The 22,775-nt window shown below is 44.3% G+C and overlaps 15 non-coding genes and 1 pseudogene across 15 annotated transcripts; all 16 read right to left on the bottom strand.

The window, feature by feature from the left end:
• Positions 1 to 84: 84 nt before the first annotated feature.
• LOC141183988 (U2 spliceosomal RNA) lies at positions 85 to 275 on the bottom strand. Its single transcript, XR_012258788.1, has one exon. It is a non-coding gene; the product is annotated as a U2 spliceosomal RNA (small nuclear RNA).
• A 1,115-nt stretch (positions 276 to 1,390) lies between these two features.
• LOC141183987 (U2 spliceosomal RNA) lies at positions 1,391 to 1,581 on the bottom strand. The gene has a single exon (XR_012258787.1). It is a non-coding gene; the product is annotated as a U2 spliceosomal RNA (small nuclear RNA).
• Positions 1,582 to 2,695: 1,114 nt separating this feature from the next.
• On the bottom strand, positions 2,696 to 2,886 carry LOC141183986 (U2 spliceosomal RNA). The gene has a single exon (XR_012258786.1). It is a non-coding gene; the product is annotated as a U2 spliceosomal RNA (small nuclear RNA).
• Positions 2,887 to 3,995: 1,109 nt separating this feature from the next.
• LOC141183985 (U2 spliceosomal RNA) lies at positions 3,996 to 4,186 on the bottom strand. The gene has a single exon (XR_012258785.1). It is a non-coding gene; the product is annotated as a U2 spliceosomal RNA (small nuclear RNA).
• Positions 4,187 to 5,301: 1,115 nt separating this feature from the next.
• On the bottom strand, positions 5,302 to 5,492 carry LOC141183984 (U2 spliceosomal RNA). The gene has a single exon (XR_012258784.1). It is a non-coding gene; the product is annotated as a U2 spliceosomal RNA (small nuclear RNA).
• Positions 5,493 to 6,607: 1,115 nt separating this feature from the next.
• LOC141183983 (U2 spliceosomal RNA) lies at positions 6,608 to 6,798 on the bottom strand. The gene has a single exon (XR_012258783.1). It is a non-coding gene; the product is annotated as a U2 spliceosomal RNA (small nuclear RNA).
• A 1,115-nt stretch (positions 6,799 to 7,913) lies between these two features.
• Positions 7,914 to 8,104, bottom strand: LOC141183982 (U2 spliceosomal RNA). The gene has a single exon (XR_012258782.1). It is a non-coding gene; the product is annotated as a U2 spliceosomal RNA (small nuclear RNA).
• Positions 8,105 to 9,219: 1,115 nt separating this feature from the next.
• On the bottom strand, positions 9,220 to 9,410 carry LOC141183980 (U2 spliceosomal RNA). Its single transcript, XR_012258781.1, has one exon. It is a non-coding gene; the product is annotated as a U2 spliceosomal RNA (small nuclear RNA).
• A 1,115-nt stretch (positions 9,411 to 10,525) lies between these two features.
• On the bottom strand, positions 10,526 to 10,716 carry LOC141183978 (U2 spliceosomal RNA). Its single transcript, XR_012258779.1, has one exon. It is a non-coding gene; the product is annotated as a U2 spliceosomal RNA (small nuclear RNA).
• A 1,112-nt stretch (positions 10,717 to 11,828) lies between these two features.
• Positions 11,829 to 12,019, bottom strand: LOC141183977 (U2 spliceosomal RNA). Its single transcript, XR_012258778.1, has one exon. It is a non-coding gene; the product is annotated as a U2 spliceosomal RNA (small nuclear RNA).
• Positions 12,020 to 13,134: 1,115 nt separating this feature from the next.
• On the bottom strand, positions 13,135 to 13,325 carry LOC141183976 (U2 spliceosomal RNA). The gene has a single exon (XR_012258777.1). It is a non-coding gene; the product is annotated as a U2 spliceosomal RNA (small nuclear RNA).
• Positions 13,326 to 14,437: 1,112 nt separating this feature from the next.
• On the bottom strand, positions 14,438 to 14,628 carry LOC141183975 (U2 spliceosomal RNA). Its single transcript, XR_012258776.1, has one exon. It is a non-coding gene; the product is annotated as a U2 spliceosomal RNA (small nuclear RNA).
• Positions 14,629 to 15,743: 1,115 nt separating this feature from the next.
• On the bottom strand, positions 15,744 to 15,931 carry LOC141183442 (U2 spliceosomal RNA). Its single transcript, XR_012258395.1, has one exon. It is a non-coding gene; the product is annotated as a U2 spliceosomal RNA (small nuclear RNA).
• Positions 15,932 to 16,725: 794 nt separating this feature from the next.
• Positions 16,726 to 16,817, bottom strand: LOC141183538 (U2 spliceosomal RNA; annotated as a pseudogene).
• A 1,115-nt stretch (positions 16,818 to 17,932) lies between these two features.
• On the bottom strand, positions 17,933 to 18,123 carry LOC141183974 (U2 spliceosomal RNA). Its single transcript, XR_012258775.1, has one exon. It is a non-coding gene; the product is annotated as a U2 spliceosomal RNA (small nuclear RNA).
• A 1,115-nt stretch (positions 18,124 to 19,238) lies between these two features.
• Positions 19,239 to 19,428, bottom strand: LOC141183392 (U2 spliceosomal RNA). Its single transcript, XR_012258359.1, has one exon. It is a non-coding gene; the product is annotated as a U2 spliceosomal RNA (small nuclear RNA).
• Between the last annotated feature and the right edge of the window lie 3,347 nt (positions 19,429 to 22,775).

Below are 22,775 nucleotides of genomic sequence, written 5' to 3'. Positions count from 1 at the left end.
GTCCATCCCAAAATCCGACAAACAAGCAAAATGAACAAAAAACATTGAATTCAATTCTTTCTGATTTTAGAAACTGCATTAAAGAAGGGGTGCACCGGTCCTGGAGATACTGCAATACCAGGTCAATGCGTGGAGTGGACAGAGCAAGCTCTTTTTCCATCTCCCTGTTCTAAAAATCCATTTAATATATGGTCCCCAGATAGGGGACGTATCAGATATTAAACTGATAAGAACAGATACTACACTTGATCTTAGCCAAAAGGCCGAGAAGCGATAACCAGAATTGGTTTCAAACTACGGAGCCACCCAAGGATCCTGAAAAGTCCATTTGTGGAGATGAGCTCCTGGACTCCCGTTAAGAAGACATGTTGTCAACCTCTAGATCCCTTACATGCCTGCACTTTTCGGCTTGCTGCTGCTGCAATCCACGCGTTTTAGATCTGCATAACTCCACCTCTTTAAACACAGCACCTTCACCCCCTGCTGTTCCCACCCGCCTCAACACCGTTGGAAGGGAGGAGAACCAATTAAGGCGGGGGGTGGGGTGGAACGAGCAGCTGTCTACCCTTAGCAGGAGGGCTCCTGATTACATACCTCTCCTGCTGCTGCTGCTGCTGGCTGTCCAGCAGCAGACTGAAGGTGGCTGCTGCTGTGCACAGGTATATAAAGGCTCAGAGCCTATTATGACACGCGCAGCCAGCGTTCCATTGCCACATTCCATCTACTGCAGGCAGGATACCTGGCTGGCTGAATGTCGCTGAGAAGCTCACAGAGACCGCCATAAGCAACAGTTTAACAGAATGCCACAGACTAATCAACCAAACTTTTTGGGTTGGGTTCTCTTTTATAGTCTGCAGGCATTAAATGAAAGAAGTCAGTGTTCCAGCAGAGGGAGACAACGTTTCAGAAAAGGCATTGTAGCAAACCAAAAAAGAAATTTTAAGCGCAGCAGAGTAACCAGCGCACATACCTGTTAGCTCAGGTGAGTTTAAAAGGCTGCTGTTGATAACAAGGGCATTTGCTAAATAGATGGTGTGTGTGCAACAATATACTGAAAGGTCAATTATATTGTGCAGCTTATCTCACCACCTGTAGTTATTTAGGTGAAAGCTCCAAAATGCTTGCCTAATATGTCTGTTTATCCAAAAGGAAGTAAAAAGGGAGAGCTAGAAAGATAGCATTGCATCACATTACATGGCAATGCAATGCACAGTTGCTGAAGTTGAACCAAAATGAGCTTGTAATCTGGCTTCTGCAACTTTGAACATGAAAAATCCAATGAGGAGAAGAAAAGCAAAGCCAAAGAGTCCATCCCAAAATCCGACAAACAAGCAAAATGAACAAAAAACATTGAATTCAATTCTTTCTGATTTTAGAAACTGCATTAAAGAAGGGGTGCACCGGTCCTGGAGATACTGCAATACCAGGTCAATGCGTGGAGTGGACAGAGCAAGCTCTTTTTCCATCTCCCTGTTCTAAAAATCCATTTAATATATGGTCCCCAGATAGGGGACGTATCAGATATTAAACTGATAAGAACAGATACTACACTTGATCTTAGCCAAAAGGCCGAGAAGCGATAACCAGAATTGGTTTCAAACTACGGAGCCACCCAAGGATCCTGAAAAGTCCATTTGTGGAGATGAGCCCCCTACTCCCGTTAAGAAGACATGTTGTCAACCTCTAGATCCCTTACATGCCTGCACTTTTCGGCTTGCTGCTGCTGCAATCCACGCGTTTTAGATCTGCATAACTCCACCTCTTTAAACACAGCACCTTCACCCCCTGCTGTTCCCACCCGCCTCAACACCATTGGAAGGGAGGAGAACCAATTAAGGCGGGGGGTGGGGTGGAACGAGCAGCTGTCTACCCTTAGCAGGAGGGCTCCTGATTACATACCTCTCCTGCTGCTGCTGCTGCTGGCTGTCCAGCAGCAGACTGAAGGTGGCTGCTGCTGTGCACAGGTATATAAAGGCTCAGAGCCTATTATGACACGCGCAGCCAGCGTTCCATTGCCACATTCCATCTACTGCAGGCAGGATACCTGGCTGGCTGAATGTCGCTGAGAAGCTCACAGAGACCGCCATAAGCAACAGTTTAACAGAATGCCACAGACTAATCAACCAAACTTTTTGGGTTGGGTTCTCTTTTATAGTCTGCAGGCATTAAATGAAAGAAGTCAGTGTTCCAGCAGAGGGAGACAACGTTTCAGAAAAGGCATTGTAGCAAACCAAAAAAGAAATTTTAAGCGCAGCAGAGTAACCGGCGCACATACCTGTTAGCTCAGGTGAGTTTAAAAGGCTGCTGTTGATAGCAAGGGCATTTGCTAAATAGATGGTGTGTGTGCAACAATATACTGAAAGGTCAATTATATTGTGCAGCTTATCTCACCACCTGTAGTTATTTAGGTGAAAGCTCCAAAATGCTTTCCTAATATGTCTGTTTATCCAAAAGGAAGTAAAAAGGGAGAGCTAGAAAGATAGCATTGCATCACATTACATGGCAATGCAATGCACAGTTGCTGAAGTTGAACCAAAATGAGCTTGTAATCTGGCTTCTGCAACTTTGAACATGAAAAATCCAATGAGGAGAAGAAAAGCAAAGCCAAAGAGTCCATCCCAAAATCCGACAAACAAGCAAAATGAACAAAAAACATTGAATTCAATTCTTTCTGATTTTAGAAACTGCATTAAAGAAGGGGTGCACCGGTCCTGGAGATACTGCAATACCAGGTCAATGCGTGGAGTGGACAGAGCAAGCTCTTTTTCCATCTCCCTGTTCTAAAAATCCATTTAATATATGGTCCCCAGATAGGGGACGTATCAGATATTAAACTGATAAGAACAGATACTACACTTGATCTTAGCCAAAAGGCCGAGAAGCGATAACCAGAATTGGTTTCAAACTACGGAGCCACCCAAGGATCCTGAAAAGTCCATTTGTGGAGATGAGCTCCTGGACTCCCGTTAAGAAGACATGTTGTCAACCTCTAGATCCCTTACATGCCTGCACTTTTCGGCTTGCTGCTGCTGCAATCCACGCGTTTTAGATCTGCATAACTCCACCTCTTTAAACACAGCACCTTCACCCCCTGCTGTTCCCACCCGCCTCAACACCGTTGGAAGGGAGGAGAACCAATTAAGGCGGGGGGTGGGGTGGAACGAGCAGCTGTCTACCCTTAGCAGGAGGGCTCCTGATTACATACCTCTCCTGCTGCTGCTGGCTGTCCAGCAGCAGACTGAAGGTGGCTGCTGCTGTGCACAGGTATATAAAGGCTCAGAGCCTATTATGACACGCGCAGCCAGCGTTCCATTGCCACATTCCATCTACTGCAGGCAGGATACCTGGCTGGCTGAATGTCGCTGAGAAGCTCACAGAGACCGCCATAAGCAACAGTTTAACAGAATGCCACAGACTAATCAACCAAACTTTTTGGGTTGGGTTCTCTTTTATAGTCTGCAGGCATTAAATGAAAGAAGTCAGTGTTCCAGCAGAGGGAGACAACGTTTCAGAAAAGGCATTGTAGCAAACCAAAAAAGAAATTTTAAGCGCAGCAGAGTAACCAGCGCACATACCTGTTAGCTCAGGTGAGTTTAAAAGGCTGCTGTTGATAACAAGGGCATTTGCTAAATAGATGGTGTGTGTGCAACAATATACTGAAAGGTCAATTATATTGTGCAGCTTATCTCACCACCTGTAGTTATTTAGGTGAAAGCTCCAAAATGCTTGCCTAATATGTCTGTTTATCCAAAAGGAAGTAAAAAGGGAGAGCTAGAAAGATAGCATTGCATCACATTACATGGCAATGCAATGCACAGTTGCTGAAGTTGAACCAAAATGAGCTTGTAATCTGGCTTCTGCAACTTTGAACATGAAAAATCCAATGAGGAGAAGAAAAGCAAAGCCAAAGAGTCCATCCCAAAATCCGACAAACAAGCAAAATGAACAAAAAACATTGAATTCAATTCTTTCTGATTTTAGAAACTGCATTAAAGAAGGGGTGCACCGGTCCTGGAGATACTGCAATACCAGGTCAATGCGTGGAGTGGACAGAGCAAGCTCTTTTTCCATCTCCCTGTTCTAAAAATCCATTTAATATATGGTCCCCAGATAGGGGACGTATCAGATATTAAACTGATAAGAACAGATACTACACTTGATCTTAGCCAAAAGGCCGAGAAGCGATAACCAGAATTGGTTTCAAACTACGGAGCCACCCAAGGATCCTGAAAAGTCCATTTGTGGAGATGAGCTCCTGGACTCCTGTTAAGAAGACATGTTGTCAACCTCTAGATCCCTTACATGCCTGCACTTTTCGGCTTGCTGCTGCTGCAATCCACGCGTTTTAGATCTGCATAACTCCACCTCTTTAAACACAGCACCTTCACCCCCTGCTGTTCCCACCCGCCTCAACACCGTTGGAAGGGAGGAGAACCAATTAAGGCGGGGGGTGGGGTGGAACGAGCAGCTGTCTACCCTTAGCAGGAGGGCTCCTGATTACATACCTCTCCTGCTGCTGCTGCTGCTGGCTGTCCAGCAGCAGACTGAAGGTGGCTGCTGCTGTGCACAGGTATATAAAGGCTCAGAGCCTATTATGACACGCGCAGCCAGCGTTCCATTGCCACATTCCATCTACTGCAGGCAGGATACCTGGCTGGCTGAATGTCGCTGAGAAGCTCACAGAGACCGCCATAAGCAACAGTTTAACAGAATGCCACAGACTAATCAACCAAACTTTTTGGGTTGGGTTCTCTTTTATAGTCTGCAGGCATTAAATGAAAGAAGTCAGTGTTCCAGCAGAGGGAGACAACGTTTCAGAAAAGGCATTGTAGCAAACCAAAAAAGAAATTTTAAGCGCAGCAGAGTAACCAGCGCACATACCTGTTAGCTCAGGTGAGTTTAAAAGGCTGCTGTTGATAACAAGGGCATTTGCTAAATAGATGGTGTGTGTGCAACAATATACTGAAAGGTCAATTATATTGTGCAGCTTATCTCACCACCTGTAGTTATTTAGGTGAAAGCTCCAAAATGCTTGCCTAATATGTCTGTTTATCCAAAAGGAAGTAAAAAGGGAGAGCTAGAAAGATAGCATTGCATCACATTACATGGCAATGCAATGCACAGTTGCTGAAGTTGAACCAAAATGACCTTGTAATCTGGCTTCTGCAACTTTGAACGTGAAAAATCCAATGAGGAGAAGAAAAGCAAAGCCAAAGAGTCCATCCCAAAATCCGACAAACAAGCAAAATGAACAAAAAACATTGAATTCAATTCTTTCTGATTTTAGAAACTGCATTAAAGAAGGGGTGCACCGGTCCTGGAGATACTGCAATACCAGGTCAATGCGTGGAGTGGACAGAGCAAGCTCTTTTTCCATCTCCCTGTTCTAAAAATCCATTTAATATATGGTCCCCAGATAGGGGACGTATCAGATATTAAACTGATAAGAACAGATACTACACTTGATCTTAGCCAAAAGGCCGAGAAGCGATAACCAGAATTGGTTTCAAACTACGGAGCCACCCAAGGATCCTGAAAAGTCCATTTGTGGAGATGAGCTCCTGGACTCCCGTTAAGAAGACATGTTGTCAACCTCTAGATCCCTTACATGCCTGCACTTTTCGGCTTGCTGCTGCTGCAATCCACGCGTTTTAGATCTGCATAACTCCACCTCTTTAAACACAGCACCTTCACCCCCTGCTGTTCCCACCCGCCTCAACACCGTTGGAAGGGAGGAGAACCAATTAAGGCGGGGGGTGGGGTGGAACGAGCAGCTGTCTACCCTTAGCAGGAGGGCTCCTGATTACATACCTCTCCTGCTGCTGCTGCTGCTGGCTGTCCAGCAGCAGACTGAAGGTGGCTGCTGCTGTGCACAGGTATATAAAGGCTCAGAGCCTATTATGACACGCGCAGCCAGCGTTCCATTGCCACATTCCATCTACTGCAGGCAGGATACCTGGCTGGCTGAATGTCGCTGAGAAGCTCACAGAGACCGCCATAAGCAACAGTTTAACAGAATGCCACAGACTAATCAACCAAACTTTTTGGGTTGGGTTCTCTTTTATAGTCTGCAGGCATTAAATGAAAGAAGTCAGTGTTCCAGCAGAGGGAGACAACGTTTCAGAAAAGGCATTGTAGCAAACCAAAAAAGAAATTTTAAGCGCAGCAGAGTAACCAGCGCACATACCTGTTAGCTCAGGTGAGTTTAAAAGGCTGCTGTTGATAACAAGGGCATTTGCTAAATAGATGGTGTGTGTGCAACAATATACTGAAAGGTCAATTATATTGTGCAGCTTATCTCACCACCTGTAGTTATTTAGGTGAAAGCTCCAAAATGCTTGCCTAATATGTCTGTTTATCCAAAAGGAAGTAAAAAGGGAGAGCTAGAAAGATAGCATTGCATCACATTACATGGCAATGCAATGCACAGTTGCTGAAGTTGAACCAAAATGACCTTGTAATCTGGCTTCTGCAACTTTGAACGTGAAAAATCCAATGAGGAGAAGAAAAGCAAAGCCAAAGAGTCCATCCCAAAATCCGACAAACAAGCAAAATGAACAAAAAACATTGAATTCAATTCTTTCTGATTTTAGAAACTGCATTAAAGAAGGGGTGCACCGGTCCTGGAGATACTGCAATACCAGGTCAATGCGTGGAGTGGACAGAGCAAGCTCTTTTTCCATCTCCCTGTTCTAAAAATCCATTTAATATATGGTCCCCAGATAGGGGACGTATCAGATATTAAACTGATAAGAACAGATACTACACTTGATCTTAGCCAAAAGGCCGAGAAGCGATAACCAGAATTGGTTTCAAACTACGGAGCCACCCAAGGATCCTGAAAAGTCCATTTGTGGAGATGAGCTCCTGGACTCCCGTTAAGAAGACATGTTGTCAACCTCTAGATCCCTTACATGCCTGCACTTTTCGGCTTGCTGCTGCTGCAATCCACGCGTTTTAGATCTGCATAACTCCACCTCTTTAAACACAGCACCTTCACCCCCTGCTGTTCCCACCCGCCTCAACACCGTTGGAAGGGAGGAGAACCAATTAAGGCGGGGGGTGGGGTGGAACGAGCAGCTGTCTACCCTTAGCAGGAGGGCTCCTGATTACATACCTCTCCTGCTGCTGCTGCTGCTGGCTGTCCAGCAGCAGACTGAAGGTGGCTGCTGCTGTGCACAGGTATATAAAGGCTCAGAGCCTATTATGACACGCGCAGCCAGCGTTCCATTGCCACATTCCATCTACTGCAGGCAGGATACCTGGCTGGCTGAATGTCGCTGAGAAGCTCACAGAGACCGCCATAAGCAACAGTTTAACAGAATGCCACAGACTAATCAACCAAACTTTTTGGGTTGGGTTCTCTTTTATAGTCTGCAGGCATTAAATGAAAGAAGTCAGTGTTCCAGCAGAGGGAGACAACGTTTCAGAAAAGGCATTGTAGCAAACCAAAAAAGAAATTTTAAGCGCAGCAGAGTAACCAGCGCACATACCTGTTAGCTCAGGTGAGTTTAAAAGGCTGCTGTTGATAACAAGGGCATTTGCTAAATAGATGGTGTGTGTGCAACAATATACTGAAAGGTCAATTATATTGTGCAGCTTATCTCACCACCTGTAGTTATTTAGGTGAAAGCTCCAAAATGCTTGCCTAATATGTCTGTTTATCCAAAAGGAAGTAAAAAGGGAGAGCTAGAAAGATAGCATTGCATCACATTACATGGCAATGCAATGCACAGTTGCTGAAGTTGAACCAAAATGAGCTTGTAATCTGGCTTCTGCAACTTTGAACATGAAAAATCCAATGAGGAGAAGAAAAGCAAAGCCAAAGAGTCCATCCCAAAATCCGACAAACAAGCAAAATGAACAAAAAACATTGAATTCAATTCTTTCTGATTTTAGAAACTGCATTAAAGAAGGGGTGCACCGGTCCTGGAGATACTGCAATACCAGGTCAATGCGTGGAGTGGACAGAGCAAGCTCTTTTTCCATCTCCCTGTTCTAAAAATCCATTTAATATATGGTCCCCAGATAGGGGACGTATCAGATATTAAACTGATAAGAACAGATACTACACTTGATCTTAGCCAAAAGGCCGAGAAGCGATAACCAGAATTGGTTTCAAACTACGGAGCCACCCAAGGATCCTGAAAAGTCCATTTGTGGAGATGAGCTCCTGGACTCCCGTTAAGAAGACATGTTGTCAACCTCTAGATCCCTTACATGCCTGCACTTTTCGGCTTGCTGCTGCTGCAATCCACGCGTTTTAGATCTGCATAACTCCACCTCTTTAAACACAGCACCTTCACCCCCTGCTGTTCCCACCCGCCTCAACACCGTTGGAAGGGAGGAGAACCAATTAAGGCGGGGGGTGGGGTGGAACGAGCAGCTGTCTACCCTTAGCAGGAGGGCTCCTGATTACATACCTCTCCTGCTGCTGCTGCTGCTGGCTGTCCAGCAGCAGACTGAAGGTGGCTGCTGCTGTGCACAGGTATATAAAGGCTCAGAGCCTATTATGACACGCGCAGCCAGCGTTCCATTGCCACATTCCATCTACTGCAGGCAGGATACCTGGCTGGCTGAATGTCGCTGAGAAGCTCACAGAGACCGCCATAAGCAACAGTTTAACAGAATGCCACAGACTAATCAACCAAACTTTTTGGGTTGGGTTCTCTTTTATAGTCTGCAGGCATTAAATGAAAGAAGTCAGTGTTCCAGCAGAGGGAGACAACGTTTCAGAAAAGGCATTGTAGCAAACCAAAAAAGAAATTTTAAGCGCAGCAGAGTAACCAGCGCACATACCTGTTAGCTCAGGTGAGTTTAAAAGGCTGCTGTTGATAACAAGGGCATTTGCTAAATAGATGGTGTGTGTGCAACAATATACTGAAAGGTCAATTATATTGTGCAGCTTATCTCACCACCTGTAGTTATTTAGGTGAAAGCTCCAAAATGCTTGCCTAATATGTCTGTTTATCCAAAAGGAAGTAAAAAGGGAGAGCTAGAAAGATAGCATTGCATCACATTACATGGCAATGCAATGCACAGTTGCTGAAGTTGAACCAAAATGAGCTTGTAATCTGGCTTCTGCAACTTTGAACATGAAAAATCCAATGAGGAGAAGAAAAGCAAAGCCAAAGAGTCCATCCCAAAATCCGACAAACAAGCAAAATGAACAAAAAACATTGAATTCAATTCTTTCTGATTTTAGAAACTGCATTAAAGAAGGGGTGCACCGGTCCTGGAGATACTGCAATACCAGGTCAATGCGTGGAGTGGACAGAGCAAGCTCTTTTTCCATCTCCCTGTTCTAAAAATCCATTTAATATATGGTCCCCAGATAGGGGACGTATCAGATATTAAACTGATAAGAACAGATACTACACTTGATCTTAGCCAAAAGGCCGAGAAGCGATAACCAGAATTGGTTTCAAACTACGGAGCCACCCAAGGATCCTGAAAAGTCCATTTGTGGAGATGAGCTCCTGGACTCCCGTTAAGAAGACATGTTGTCAACCTCTAGATCCCTTACATGCCTGCACTTTTCGGCTTGCTGCTGCTGCAATCCACGCGTTTTAGATCTGCATAACTCCACCTCTTTAAACACAGCACCTTCACCCCCTGCTGTTCCCACCCGCCTCAACACCGTTGGAAGGGAGGAGAACCAATTAAGGCGGGGGGTGGGGTGGAACGAGCAGCTGTCTACCCTTAGCAGGAGGGCTCCTGATTACATACCTCTCCTGCTGCTGCTGCTGCTGGCTGTCCAGCAGCAGACTGAAGGTGGCTGCTGCTGTGCACAGGTATATAAAGGCTCAGAGCCTATTATGACACGCGCAGCCAGCGTTCCATTGCCACATTCCATCTACTGCAGACAGGATACCTGGCTGGCTGAATGTCGCTGAGAAGCTCACAGAGACCGCCATAAGCAACAGTTTAACAGAATGCCACAGACTAATCAACCAAACTTTTTGGGTTGGGTTCTCTTTTATAGTCTGCAGGCATTAAATGAAAGAAGTCAGTGTTCCAGCAGAGGGAGACAACGTTTCAGAAAAGGCATTGTAGCAAACCAAAAAAGAAATTTTAAGCGCAGCAGAGTAACCAGCGCACATACCTGTTAGCTCAGGTGAGTTTAAAAGGCTGCTGTTGATAACAAGGGCATTTGCTAAATAGATGGTGTGTGTGCAACAATATACTGAAAGGTCAATTATATTGTGCAGCTTATCTCACCACCTGTAGTTATTTAGGTGAAAGCTCCAAAATGCTTGCCTAATATGTCTGTTTATCCAAAAGGAAGTAAAAAGGGAGAGCTAGAAAGATAGCATTGCATCACATTACATGGCAATGCAATGCACAGTTGCTGAAGTTGAACCAAAATGAGCTTGTAATCTGGCTTCTGCAACTTTGAACATGAAAAATCCAATGAGGAGAAGAAAAGCAAAGCCAAAGAGTCCATCCCAAAATCCGACAAACAAGCAAAATGAACAAAAAACATTGAATTCAATTCTTTCTGATTTTAGAAACTGCATTAAAGAAGGGGTGCACCGGTCCTGGAGATACTGCAATACCAGGTCAATGCGTGGAGTGGACAGAGCAAGCTCTTTTTCCATCTCCCTGTTCTAAAAATCCATTTAATATATGGTCCCCAGATAGGGGACGTATCAGATATTAAACTGATAAGAACAGATACTACACTTGATCTTAGCCAAAAGGCCGAGAAGCGATAACCAGAATTGGTTTCAAACTACGGAGCCACCCAAGGATCCTGAAAAGTCCATTTGTGGAGATGAGCTCCTGGACTCCCGTTAAGAAGACATGTTGTCAACCTCTAGATCCCTTACATGCCTGCACTTTTCGGCTTGCTGCTGCTGCAATCCACGCGTTTTAGATCTGCATAACTCCACCTCTTTAAACACAGCACCTTCACCCCCTGCTGTTCCCACCCGCCTCAACACCGTTGGAAGGGAGGAGAACCAATTAAGGCGGGGGGTGGGGTGGAACGAGCAGCTGTCTACCCTTAGCAGGAGGGCTCCTGATTACATACCTCTCCTGCTGCTGCTGCTGGCTGTCCAGCAGCAGACTGAAGGTGGCTGCTGCTGTGCACAGGTATATAAAGGCTCAGAGCCTATTATGACACGCGCAGCCAGCGTTCCATTGCCACATTCCATCTACTGCAGGCAGGATACCTGGCTGGCTGAATGTCGCTGAGAAGCTCACAGAGACCGCCATAAGCAACAGTTTAACAGAATGCCACAGACTAATCAACCAAACTTTTTGGGTTGGGTTCTCTTTTATAGTCTGCAGGCATTAAATGAAAGAAGTCAGTGTTCCAGCAGAGGGAGACAACGTTTCAGAAAAGGCATTGTAGCAAACCAAAAAAGAAATTTTAAGCGCAGCAGAGTAACCAGCGCACATACCTGTTAGCTCAGGTGAGTTTAAAAGGCTGCTGTTGATAACAAGGGCATTTGCTAAATAGATGGTGTGTGTGCAACAATATACTGAAAGGTCAATTATATTGTGCAGCTTATCTCACCACCTGTAGTTATTTAGGTGAAAGCTCCAAAATGCTTGCCTAATATGTCTGTTTATCCAAAAGGAAGTAAAAAGGGAGAGCTAGAAAGATAGCATTGCATCACATTACATGGCAATGCAATGCACAGTTGCTGAAGTTGAACCAAAATGAGCTTGTAATCTGGCTTCTGCAACTTTGAACATGAAAAATCCAATGAGGAGAAGAAAAGCAAAGCCAAAGAGTCCATCCCAAAATCCGACAAACAAGCAAAATTAACAAAAAACATTGAATTCAATTCTTTCTGATTTTAGAAACTGCATTAAAGAAGGGGTGCACCGGTCCTGGAGATACTGCAATACCAGGTCAATGCGTGGAGTGGACAGAGCAAGCTCTTTTTCCATCTCCCTGTTCTAAAAATCCATTTAATATATGGTCCCCAGATAGGGGACGTATCAGATATTAAACTGATAAGAACAGATACTACACTTGATCTTAGCCAAAAGGCCGAGAAGCGATAACCAGAATTGGTTTCAAACTACGGAGCCACCCAAGGATCCTGAAAAGTCCATTTGTGGAGATGAGCTCCTGGACTCCCGTTAAGAAGACATGTTGTCAACCTCTAGATCCCTTACATGCCTGCACTTTTCGGCTTGCTGCTGCTGCAATCCACGCGTTTTAGATCTGCATAACTCCACCTCTTTAAACACAGCACCTTCACCCCCTGCTGTTCGCACCCGCCTCAACACCGTTGGAAGGGAGGAGAACCAATTAAGGCGAGGGGTGGGGTGGAACGAGCAGCTGTCTACCCTTAGCAGGAGGGCTCCTGATTACATACCTCTCCTGCTGCTGCTGCTGCTGGCTGTCCAGCAGCAGACTGAAGGTGGCTGCTGCTGTGCACAGGTATATAAAGGCTCAGAGCCTATTATGACACGCGCAGCCAGCGTTCCATTGCCACATTCCATCTACTGCAGGCAGGATACCTGGCTGGCTGAATGTCGCTGAGAAGCTCACAGAGACCGCCATAAGCAACAGTTTAACAGAATGCCACAGACTAATCAACCAAACTTTTTGGGTTGGGTTCTCTTTTATAGTCTGCAGGCATTAAATGAAAGAAGTCAGTGTTCCAGCAGAGGGAGACAACGTTTCAGAAAAGGCATTGTAGCAAACCAAAAAAGAAATTTTAAGCGCAGCAGAGTAACCAGCGCACATACCTGTTAGCTCAGGTGAGTTTAAAAGGCTGCTGTTGATAACAAGGGCATTTGCTAAATAGATGGTGTGTGTGCAACAATATACTGAAAGGTCAATTATATTGTGCAGCTTATCTCACCACCTGTAGTTATTTAGGTGAAAGCTCCAAAATGCTTGCCTAGTATGTCTGTTTATCCAAAAGGAAGTAAAAAGGGAGAGCTAGAAAGATAGCATTGCATCACATTACATGGCAATGCAATGCACAGTTGCTGAAGTTGAACCAAAATGAGCTTGTAATCTGGCTTCTGCAACTTTGAACATGAAAAATCCAATGAGGAGAAGAAAAGCAAAGCCAAAGAGTCCATCCCAAAATCCGACAAACAAGCAAAATGAACAAAAAACATTGAATTCAATTCTTTCTGATTTTAGAAACTGCATTAAAGAAGGGGTGCACCGGTCCTGGAGATACTGCAATACCAGGTCAATGCGTGGAGTGGACAGAGCAAGCTCTTTTTCCATCTCCCTGTTCTAAAAATCCATTTAATATATGGTCCCCAGATAGGGGACGTATCAGATATTAAACTGATAAGAACAGATACTACACTTGATCTTAGCCAAAAGGCCGAGAAGCGATAACCAGAATTGGTTTCAAACTACGGAGCCACCCAAGGATCCTGAAAAGTTCATTTGTGGAGGTGAGCTCCTGGACTCCCGTTAAGAAGACATGTTGTCAACCTCTAGATCCCTTACATGCCTGCACTTTTCGGCTTGCTGCTGCTGCAATCCACGCGTTTTAGATCTGCATAACTCCACCTCTTTAAACACAGCACCTTCACCCCCTGCTGTTCCCACCCGCCTCAACACCGTTGGAAGGGAGGAGAACCAATTAAGGCGGGGGGTGGGGTGGAACGAGCAGCTGTCTACCCTTAGCAGGAGGGCTCCTGATTACATACCTCTCCTGCTGCTGCTGCTGGCTGTCCAGCAGCAGACTGAAGGTGGCTGCTGCTGTGCACAGGTATATAAAGGCTCAGAGCCTATTATGACACGCGCAGCCAGCGTTCCATTGCCACATTCCATCTACTGCAGGCAGGATACCTGGCTGGCTGAATGTCGCTGAGAAGCTCACAGAGACCGCCATAAGCAACAGTTTAACAGAATGCCACAGACTAATCAACCAAACTTTTTGGGTTGGGTTCTCTTTTATAGTCTGCAGGCATTAAATGAAAGAAGTCAGTGTTCCAGCAGAGGGAGACAACGTTTCAGAAAAGGCATTGTAGCAAACCAAAAAAGAAATTTTAAGCGCAGCAGAGTAACCAGCGCACATACCTGTTAGCTCAGGTGAGTTTAAAAGGCTGCTGTTGATAACAAGGGCATTTGCTAAATAGATGGTGTGTGTGCAACAATATACTGAAAGGTCAATTATATTGTGCAGCTTATCTCACCACCTGTAGTTATTTAGGTGAAAGCTCCAAAATGCTTGCCTAATATGTCTGTTTATCCAAAAGGAAGTAAAAAGGGAGAGCTAGAAAGATAGCATTGCATCACATTACATGGCAATGCAATGCACAGTTGCTGAAGTTGAACCAAAATGAGCTTGTAATCTGGCTTCTGCAACTTTGAACATGAAAAATCCAATGAGGAGAAGAAAAGCAAAGCCAAAGAGTCCATCCCAAAATCCGACAAACAAGCAAAATGAACAAAAAACATTGAATTCAATTCTTTCTGATTTTAGAAACTGCATTAAAGAAGGGGTGCACCGGTCCTGGAGATACTGCAATACCAGGTCAATGCGTGGAGTGGACAGAGCAAGCTCTTTTTCCATCTCCCTGTTCTAAAAATCCATTTAATATATGGTCCCCAGATAGGGGACGTATCAGATATTAAACTGATAAGAACAGATACTACACTTGATCTTAGCCAAAAGGCCGAGAAGCGATAACCAGAATTGGTTTCAAACTACGGAGCCACCCAAGGATCCTGAAAAGTCCATTTGTGGAGATGAGCTCCTGGACTCCCGTTAAGAAGACATGTTGTCAACCTCTAGATCCCTTACATGCCTGCACTTTTCGGCTTGCTGCTGCTGCAATCCACGCGTTTTAGATCTGCATAACTCCACCTCTTTAAACACAGCACCTTCACCCCCTGCTGTTCCCACCCGCCTCAACACCGTTGGAAGGGAGGAGAACCAATTAAGGCGGGGGGTGGGGTGGAACGAGCAGCTGTCTACCCTTAGCAGTAGAGCTCCTGATTACATACCTCTCCTGCTGCTGCTGCTGCTGGCTGTCCAGCAGCAGACTGAAGGTGGCTGCTGCTGTGCACAGGTATATAAAGGCTCAGAGCCTATTATGACACGCGCAGCCAGCGTTCCATTGCCACATTCCATCTACTGCAGGCAGGATACCTGGCTGGCTGAATGTCGCTGAGAAGCTCACAGAGACCGCCATAAGCAACAGTTTAACAGAATGCCACAGACTAATCAACCAAACTTTTTGGGTTGGGTTCTCTTTTATAGTCTGCAGGCATTAAATGAAAGAAGTCAGTGTTCCAGCAGAGGGAGACAACGTTTCAGAAAAGGCATTGTAGCAAACCAAAAAAGAAATTTTAAGCGCAGCAGAGTAACCAGCGCACATACCTGTTAGCTCAGGTGAGTTTAAAAGGCTGCTGTTGATAACAAGGGCATTTGCTAAATAGATGGTGTGTGTGCAACAATATACTGAAAGGTCAATTATATTGTGCAGCTTATCTCACCACCTGTAGTTATTTAGGTGAAAGCTCCAAAATGCTTGCCTAATATGTCTGTTTATCCAAAAGGAAGTAAAAAGGGAGAGCTAGAAAGATAGCATTGCATCACATTACATGGCAATGCAATGCACAGTTGCTAAAGTTGAACCAAAATGAGCTTGTAATCTGGCTTCTGCAACTTTGAACATGAAAAATCCAATGAGGAGAAGAAAAGCAAAGCCAAAGAGTCCATCCCAAAATCCGACAAACAAGCAAAATGAACAAAAAACATTGAATTCAATTCTTTCTGATTTTAGAAACTGCATTAAAGAAGGGGTGCACCGGTCCTGGAGATACTGCAATACCAGGTCAATGCGTGGAGTGGACAGAGCAAGCTCTTTTTCCATCTCCCTGTTCTAAAAATCCATTTAATATATGGTCCCCAGATAGGGGACGTATCAGATATTAAACTGATAAGAACAGATTTTTTTTTTTTTTTTTTTTTTGTGAAAGCCCGAATTCGTGTACAAAACCCGAGTGCGCTTAAAAAAGTGACAAGTGCCACAAAAAAAGTGCACTAGGATGCTGGTCTTCTTGAAACCCTCTCCAAAAGGAGAAGGGTCCCCCAAACCATTCCCCGTCCCTCCGAGCCAAAAGGCCACAGCGAGGAACAGGGACAAAAAGCCACCTCCAGCCGAAGCCAGAGGCGACCCAATCTTACCCCCAGCACCTGCCCGAGTTCTCACCCGAGCAAGGCACTGGGAGCCAAAGACTGTGCTCCCCTCCCGGAAGAGGGGAGCCAACAACGCTCTCCTCCCGAAAGAGGAGAGCCAGGGGGGTTCAGGGGGGAGCGGAACCTGATGGCCACACACTCCCCCCCTAGACCTGCCAAGAGAGGAACCCGTAAGGGAACCGCATCCCGACAAAATCCTAGTAGGACGTGACACACGTGAATAAGTGGACACACAGTGACAAAGAAATTAAATAAATAGTGAAGGTTTCACAGTATAATACTGCCCGGACCTTCGACCGGGAATTGAAAAATTCCCCATCCTAAGGCCAGAAGGCCCGGAATAAGGGTGTGTGCGAAGAAAGAAAATTTGAAGTGCTTGTGCAAATGTGCCATAAACTCAAGTGGGGTTCCCAATCCCAGTGAGTTAAGGCACCCCAGGGACACCACTCCTGGGGCACTTCACACTTCGGGCTTTCGATCTTCCCCGGCCCAATGGCGTCGATCCTGGGGGGCCATGCTTTCCACCAGATGACTATATTAGCCACCTGGCGTACTAACAAGCGCCTAAACCCCAGTGTGCATAATGTATCAATCTACTAGGGCGGCCAACATCCAAAACCGCCTTTTCGAAAGATACTACACTTGATCTTAGCCAAAAGGCCGAGAAGCGATAACCAGAATTGGTTTCAAACTACGGAGCCACCCAAGGATCCTGAAAAGTTCATTTGTGGAGATGAGCTCCTGGACTCCCGTTAAGAAGACATGTTGTCAACCTCTAGATCCCTTACATGCCTGCACTTTTCGGCTTGCTGCTGCTGCAATCCACGCGTTTTAGATCTGCATAACTCCACCTCTTTAAACACAGCACCTTCACCCCCTGCTGTTCCCACCCGCCTCAACACCGTTGGAAGGGAGGAGAACCAATTAAGGCGGGGGGTGGGGTGGAACGAGCAGCTGTCTACCCTTAGCAGGAGGGCTCCTGATTACATACCTCTCCTGCTGCTGCTGCTGCTGGCTGTCCAGCAGCAGACTGAAGGTGGCTGCTGCTGTGCACAGGTATATAAAGGCTCAGAGCCTATTATGACACGCGCAGCCAGCGTTCCATTGCCACATTCCATCTACTGCAGGCAGGATACCTGGCTGGCTGAATGTCGCTGAGAAGCTCACAGAGACCGCCATAAGCAACAGTTTAACAGAATGCCACAGACTAATCAACCAAACTTTTTGGGTTGGGTTCTCTTTTATAGTCTGCAGGCATTAAATGAAAGAAGTCAGTGTTCCAGCAGAGGGAGACAACGTTTCAGAAAAGGCATTGTAGCAAACCAAAAAAGAAATTTTAAGCGCAGCAGAGTAACCAGCGCACATACCTGTTAGCTCAGGTGAGTTTAAAAGGCTGCTGTTGATAACAAGGGCATTTGCTAAATAGATGGTGTGTGTGCAACAATATACTGAAAGGTCAATTATATTGTGCAGCTTATCTCACCACCTGTAGTTATTTAGGTGAAAGCTCCAAAATGCTTGCCTAATATGTCTGTTTATCCAAAAGGAAGTAAAAAGGGAGAGCTAGAAAGATAGCATTGCATCACATTACATGGCAATGCAATGCACAGTTGCTGAAGTTGAACCAAAATGAGCTTGTAATCTGGCTTCTGCAACTTTGAACATGAAAAATCCAATGAGGAGAAGAAAAGCAAAGCCAAAGAGTCCATCCCAAAATCCGACAAACAAGCAAAATGAACAAAAAACATTGAATTCAATTCTTTCTGATTTTAGAAACTGCATTAAAGAAGGGGTGCACCGGTCCTGGAGATACTGCAATACCAGGTCAATGCGTGGAGTGGACAGAGCAAGCTCTTTTTCCATCTCCCTGTTCTAAAAATCCATTTAATATATGGTCCCCAGATAGGGGACGTATCAGATATTAAACTGATAAGAACAGATACTACACTTGATCTTAGCCAAAAGGCCGAGAAGCGATAACCAGAATTGGTTTCAAACTACGGAGCCACCCAAGGATCCTGAAAAGTCCATTTGTGGAGATGAGCTCCTGGACTCCCGCTAAGAAGACATGTTGTCAACCTCTAGATCCCTTACATGCCTGTACTTTTCGGCTTGCTGCTGCTGCAATCCACGCGTTTTAGATCTGCATAACTCCACCTCTTTAAACACAGCACCTTCACCCCCTGCTGTTCCCACCCGCCTCAACACCGTTGGAAGGGAGGAGAACCAATTAAGGCGGGGGGTGGGGTGGAACGAGCAGCTGTCTACCCTTAGCAGGAGGGCTCCTGATTACATACCTCTCCTGCTGCTGCTGCTGCTGGCTGTCCAGCAGCAGACTGAAGGTGGCTGCTGCTGTGCACAGGTATATAAAGGCTCAGAGCCTATTATGACACGCGCAGCCAGCGTTCCATTGCCACATTCCATCTACTGCAGGCAGGATACCTGGCTGGCTGAATGTCGCTGAGAAGCTCACAGAGACCGCCATAAGCAACAGTTTAACAGAATGCCACAGACTAATCAACCAAACTTTTTGGGTTGGGTTCTCTTTTATAGTCTGCAGGCATTAAATGAAAGAAGTCAGTGTTCCAGCAGAAGGAGACAACGTTTCAGAAAAGGCATTGTAGCAAACCAAAAAAGAAATTTTAAGTGCAGCAGAGTAACCAGCGCACATACCTGTTAGCTCAGGTGAGTTTAAAAGGCTGCTGTTGATAACAAGGGCATTTGCTAAATAGATGGTGTGTGTGCAACAATATACTGAAAGGTCAATTATATTGTGCAGCTTATCTCACCACCTGTAGTTATTTAGGTGAAAGCTCCAAAATGCTTGCCTAATATGTCTGTTTATCCAAAAGGAAGTAAAAAGGGAGAGCTAGAAAGATAGCATTGCATCACATTACATGGCAATGCAATGCACAGTTGCTGAAGTTGAACCAAAATGAGCTTGTAATCTGGCTTCTGCAACTTTGAACATGAAAAATCCAATGAGGAGAAGAAAAGCAAAGCCAAAGAGTCCATCCCAAAATCCGACAAACAAGCAAAATGAACAAAAAACATTGAATTCAATTCTTTCTGATTTTAGAAACTGCATTAAAGAAGGGGTGCACCGGTCCTGGAGATACTGCAATACCAGGTCAATGCGTGGAGTGGACAGAGCAAGCTCTTTTTCCATCTCCCTGTTCTAAAAATCCATTTAATATATGGTCCCCAGATAGGGGACGTATCAGATATTAAACTGATAAGAACAGATTTTTTTTTTTTTTTTTTTTTTTTTTCCAAATCAGATAGGCCGGAGCATAAGCTCAATCAAATCGACTTACAAAAGCCTTTCATTGACACTTAGCCTTTCATCACACTTGGTATATAATCAAAAATAAAACCAAACCTTATCATCAGGTACATTATACACTACTAATTAAACTTTACCAAAAACCTCCACTTTTTAAACTTCCAGATCCCTTCAGCATCTATAATACTTCCACGTTCCTGATCCCAGAGGTATATTACATACATACGTGACAGAATCAATCTCAAACATTCATTAACTGACATTTTCTTCCTTTTAAAAACTAACAAATTCCTCGCATCCCACAAACTTTCAATTACACACACCACCAACAACCATAAAATCCTATCCTTAATTCTACTACATGCACCCATCCCAAACATAGCAAGTTTCCAATTTACATACTTTACACCCACCAATTCCTTGCAAAGTCCCCCTATACCCTTCCATACATCATATGCAAAATCACAATCCCATACCATATGTCTAACATGCTCTCTCAAACCACATCCATCCCTCGGGCATACCTCAGATTTAACTAAATCCCTCTTCTTTTGCACATCTTTAACAGGCAAAATGTCATGCAATATCATCCAAGCGATATCTCTCTGTCTGTTAGTCACACCATCTATACTTAATTTTCTCCACATCTCGGTTACTTCCTCCCCTCTCAACCCATTGATATTACATACCACCTCACGCTCACGCACCATCCTAATGACTTTCTTCTTTTGCCTAAAATCACTCATGTTAACGGACAACAAATCATACTTCCTTACAAATTTCTCAACACAACCATACCATACAGGACACTTAAAAGCAACAGGCACTCTAGCATCCCTTTTGACCCACTTTAAGCCATAAAGCATCCATCCAGCCGAATACTTCATCATATAAGCACACTTATTACTTTTCCCTAGAACCACCACCACCATTTTCACGTAACTAATCCCTAAAAAGAAATCAATATTTGGAAAATCCAAACCACCATTTACACATAACTTATAGACATATTCCCGTTTCAATTTCTCCATGCGACTTCCCCAAAGAAAATTAAAGATGAATTTCTCAGTTTTCCTAATTTTCTTAAAAGCAGCAGGATATACATTCGCAACAAACAACAAAATAGGCAAAATAACCGCCTTAATAATCAGAACTTTCCCAGTCAGAGTTAATTCTCTCATTCGCCAAAAATTCAACTTGCGCACCACTCTCACCCCACAATGTTCCCAACTCTCATTTCCTTTCAAATCATCATTAAACTTAATCCCAAGCACCTTTATTGCACCATCCTCACACCTCACACCATCCATCCGTACATTCCTCTCACCAAAACATTTAAAGGAACTCTTAGTCCAATTGACCTTAAAAGCTGAGACACTACAAAACAAACTTAATATCAACCTTGCCCTACTCATTGCAGCCATATTCCCACTCACAATCACTACATCATCCATGTAACCTAGAATTCTCACATCCTTTCCATTACTCCCAGGAATCATCACACCTCTCATAAACTTATCCTTCCTAACCATACACATCAACACTTCAATCACACTAATAAACAAAAAAGGGGACATAGGGCACCCCTGACGCACTCCTGATTTAATTCTCACTTTCTCACTCAACCACCCATTCACCAAAAATTCACTTGAAACATTACAATACAAACTCCTAACACAGTTTACAAAATTCCTGGAATAACCCATCTTAGACAAAACCTTAAACATAAAGCTATGTGACACACGGTCAAAAGCTTTTTCAAAATCAACCGAAAACAACAAACATTTCTGCTTACGACTCATACAATCCCCAATCACATCACGCAACAACACCAAATTTTCAGTCATACTTCTCCCAGGCACTGCACACACTTGATCTTCATCCACCACACCGCCAATCACTTCCCGCATCCGGCTAGCCAACAATTTACTAAACACCTTATAGTCTGCATTCAAAAGGGTGATTGGCCTCCAATTCCCCAAATCCTTTTTATCACCTTTCTTATGAACCAAAACCACCACCCCATCTCTCATAGATTCACTCAACATATTCTCCGTGAACATATACTGGCACACCTCCAATAAGTCATTTCCCATCGTGTCCCATTCCTTAACATATAACTCCACGGGCAGTCCATCCTTCCCAGGTGTTTTATTCTTACTCGCAGACATCACCACTTTTTTAACTTCATCCAACACAATTACATCATCCAATATTTCACGTTCATCCTCACCCAAACAACCTTCTAAACACCCCAAAGCATCAGTCAACATCCTATCATCAACCCATTTTTCCCCATACAACTCCTTATAAAACAACACCACCTCCTGCATCACATCCTTCCCACTCACACACACCCCATCGCCATTCACCACCTCATCCATATCTACTTTCTTCCCAAAAACTTTTTTGAAAAAAAACCTTGTGCATTTCTCATTTTTCTCCAAATGTTCAATCTTAGAACGGTAAATAATTTCTTTCCCTTTACCCTCAATATATTTCTTAATCTCTTCTTTCACTTGACACATCAAAACATCCACATCCACTCCAATCATCCTTAACTTCCTCAGCCACTCCAGTCTAGAGCTTAAATCATTAAATTTTGCTCTATTCATTGCTGCTTTCCTCCTGCCCCTTTTTCTAAAGAAAAAAACAATCTCACTCTTCATCCAGTCCCACCACTCAAGCACATTCCTGTAATCACTTTTTTTATCCCTCCACCTAACATACATTCGCCTAAAATCACGCATGATCCTATTATCTTCCAGCAAACGCACATTAAGTTTCCACACGCCACCACCATATACAAAGGAAATCTTACCTTCTAGACGTGCCCTCAAACACACATGGTCAGAGAAGGGAACATCTTCCTGCTGGAAATTCCTACAAATAACATTTTGTGAAGAAAAGAAGATACGGTCTATTCTAGACTCTATGCCTCCCCTGTCGGCCTTATAGGTCGCAGGAGGTGGATTACCTAAAAAAACTTCCGCAGCATCCTGTAAGGAAAAATCCGCCACAAGACTCTTGAGTCTTTTACCTGTAACATCCATCTTATCCCCCTCCGTCACACAATTGAAATCTCCAACAAAAATTATTGGCATTTTGCCAGATAAAAAAAAACATAATTTCTCAAAAATTTCCAGCCTCTCCCCTTTATCTATTGGTGCATACATATTTACCACCCTAACCCTCCACCCCCTACAATTTAACTCACATATTACACACCTCCCCGCCTCCACCACCATGTAACTTTCTATCTTAACACTATAAGCCTTCACCAAAACACCTACCCCACAATTTTTATTACATACAGAACCAGACCACACACTTTGACCTAAAGG

The sequence above is a fragment of the Phyllobates terribilis genome, unplaced genomic scaffold (genome assembly GCF_046119375.1).
Source record: "Phyllobates terribilis strain yellow unplaced genomic scaffold, ASM4611937v1 Scaffold_38__1_contigs__length_12584779, whole genome shotgun sequence".
Taxonomy (NCBI): domain Eukaryota; kingdom Metazoa; phylum Chordata; class Amphibia; order Anura; family Dendrobatidae; genus Phyllobates; species Phyllobates terribilis.
Note: the sequence above shows the minus strand (reverse complement) of the source record. Positions and strands in the feature narration are given on the sequence as shown.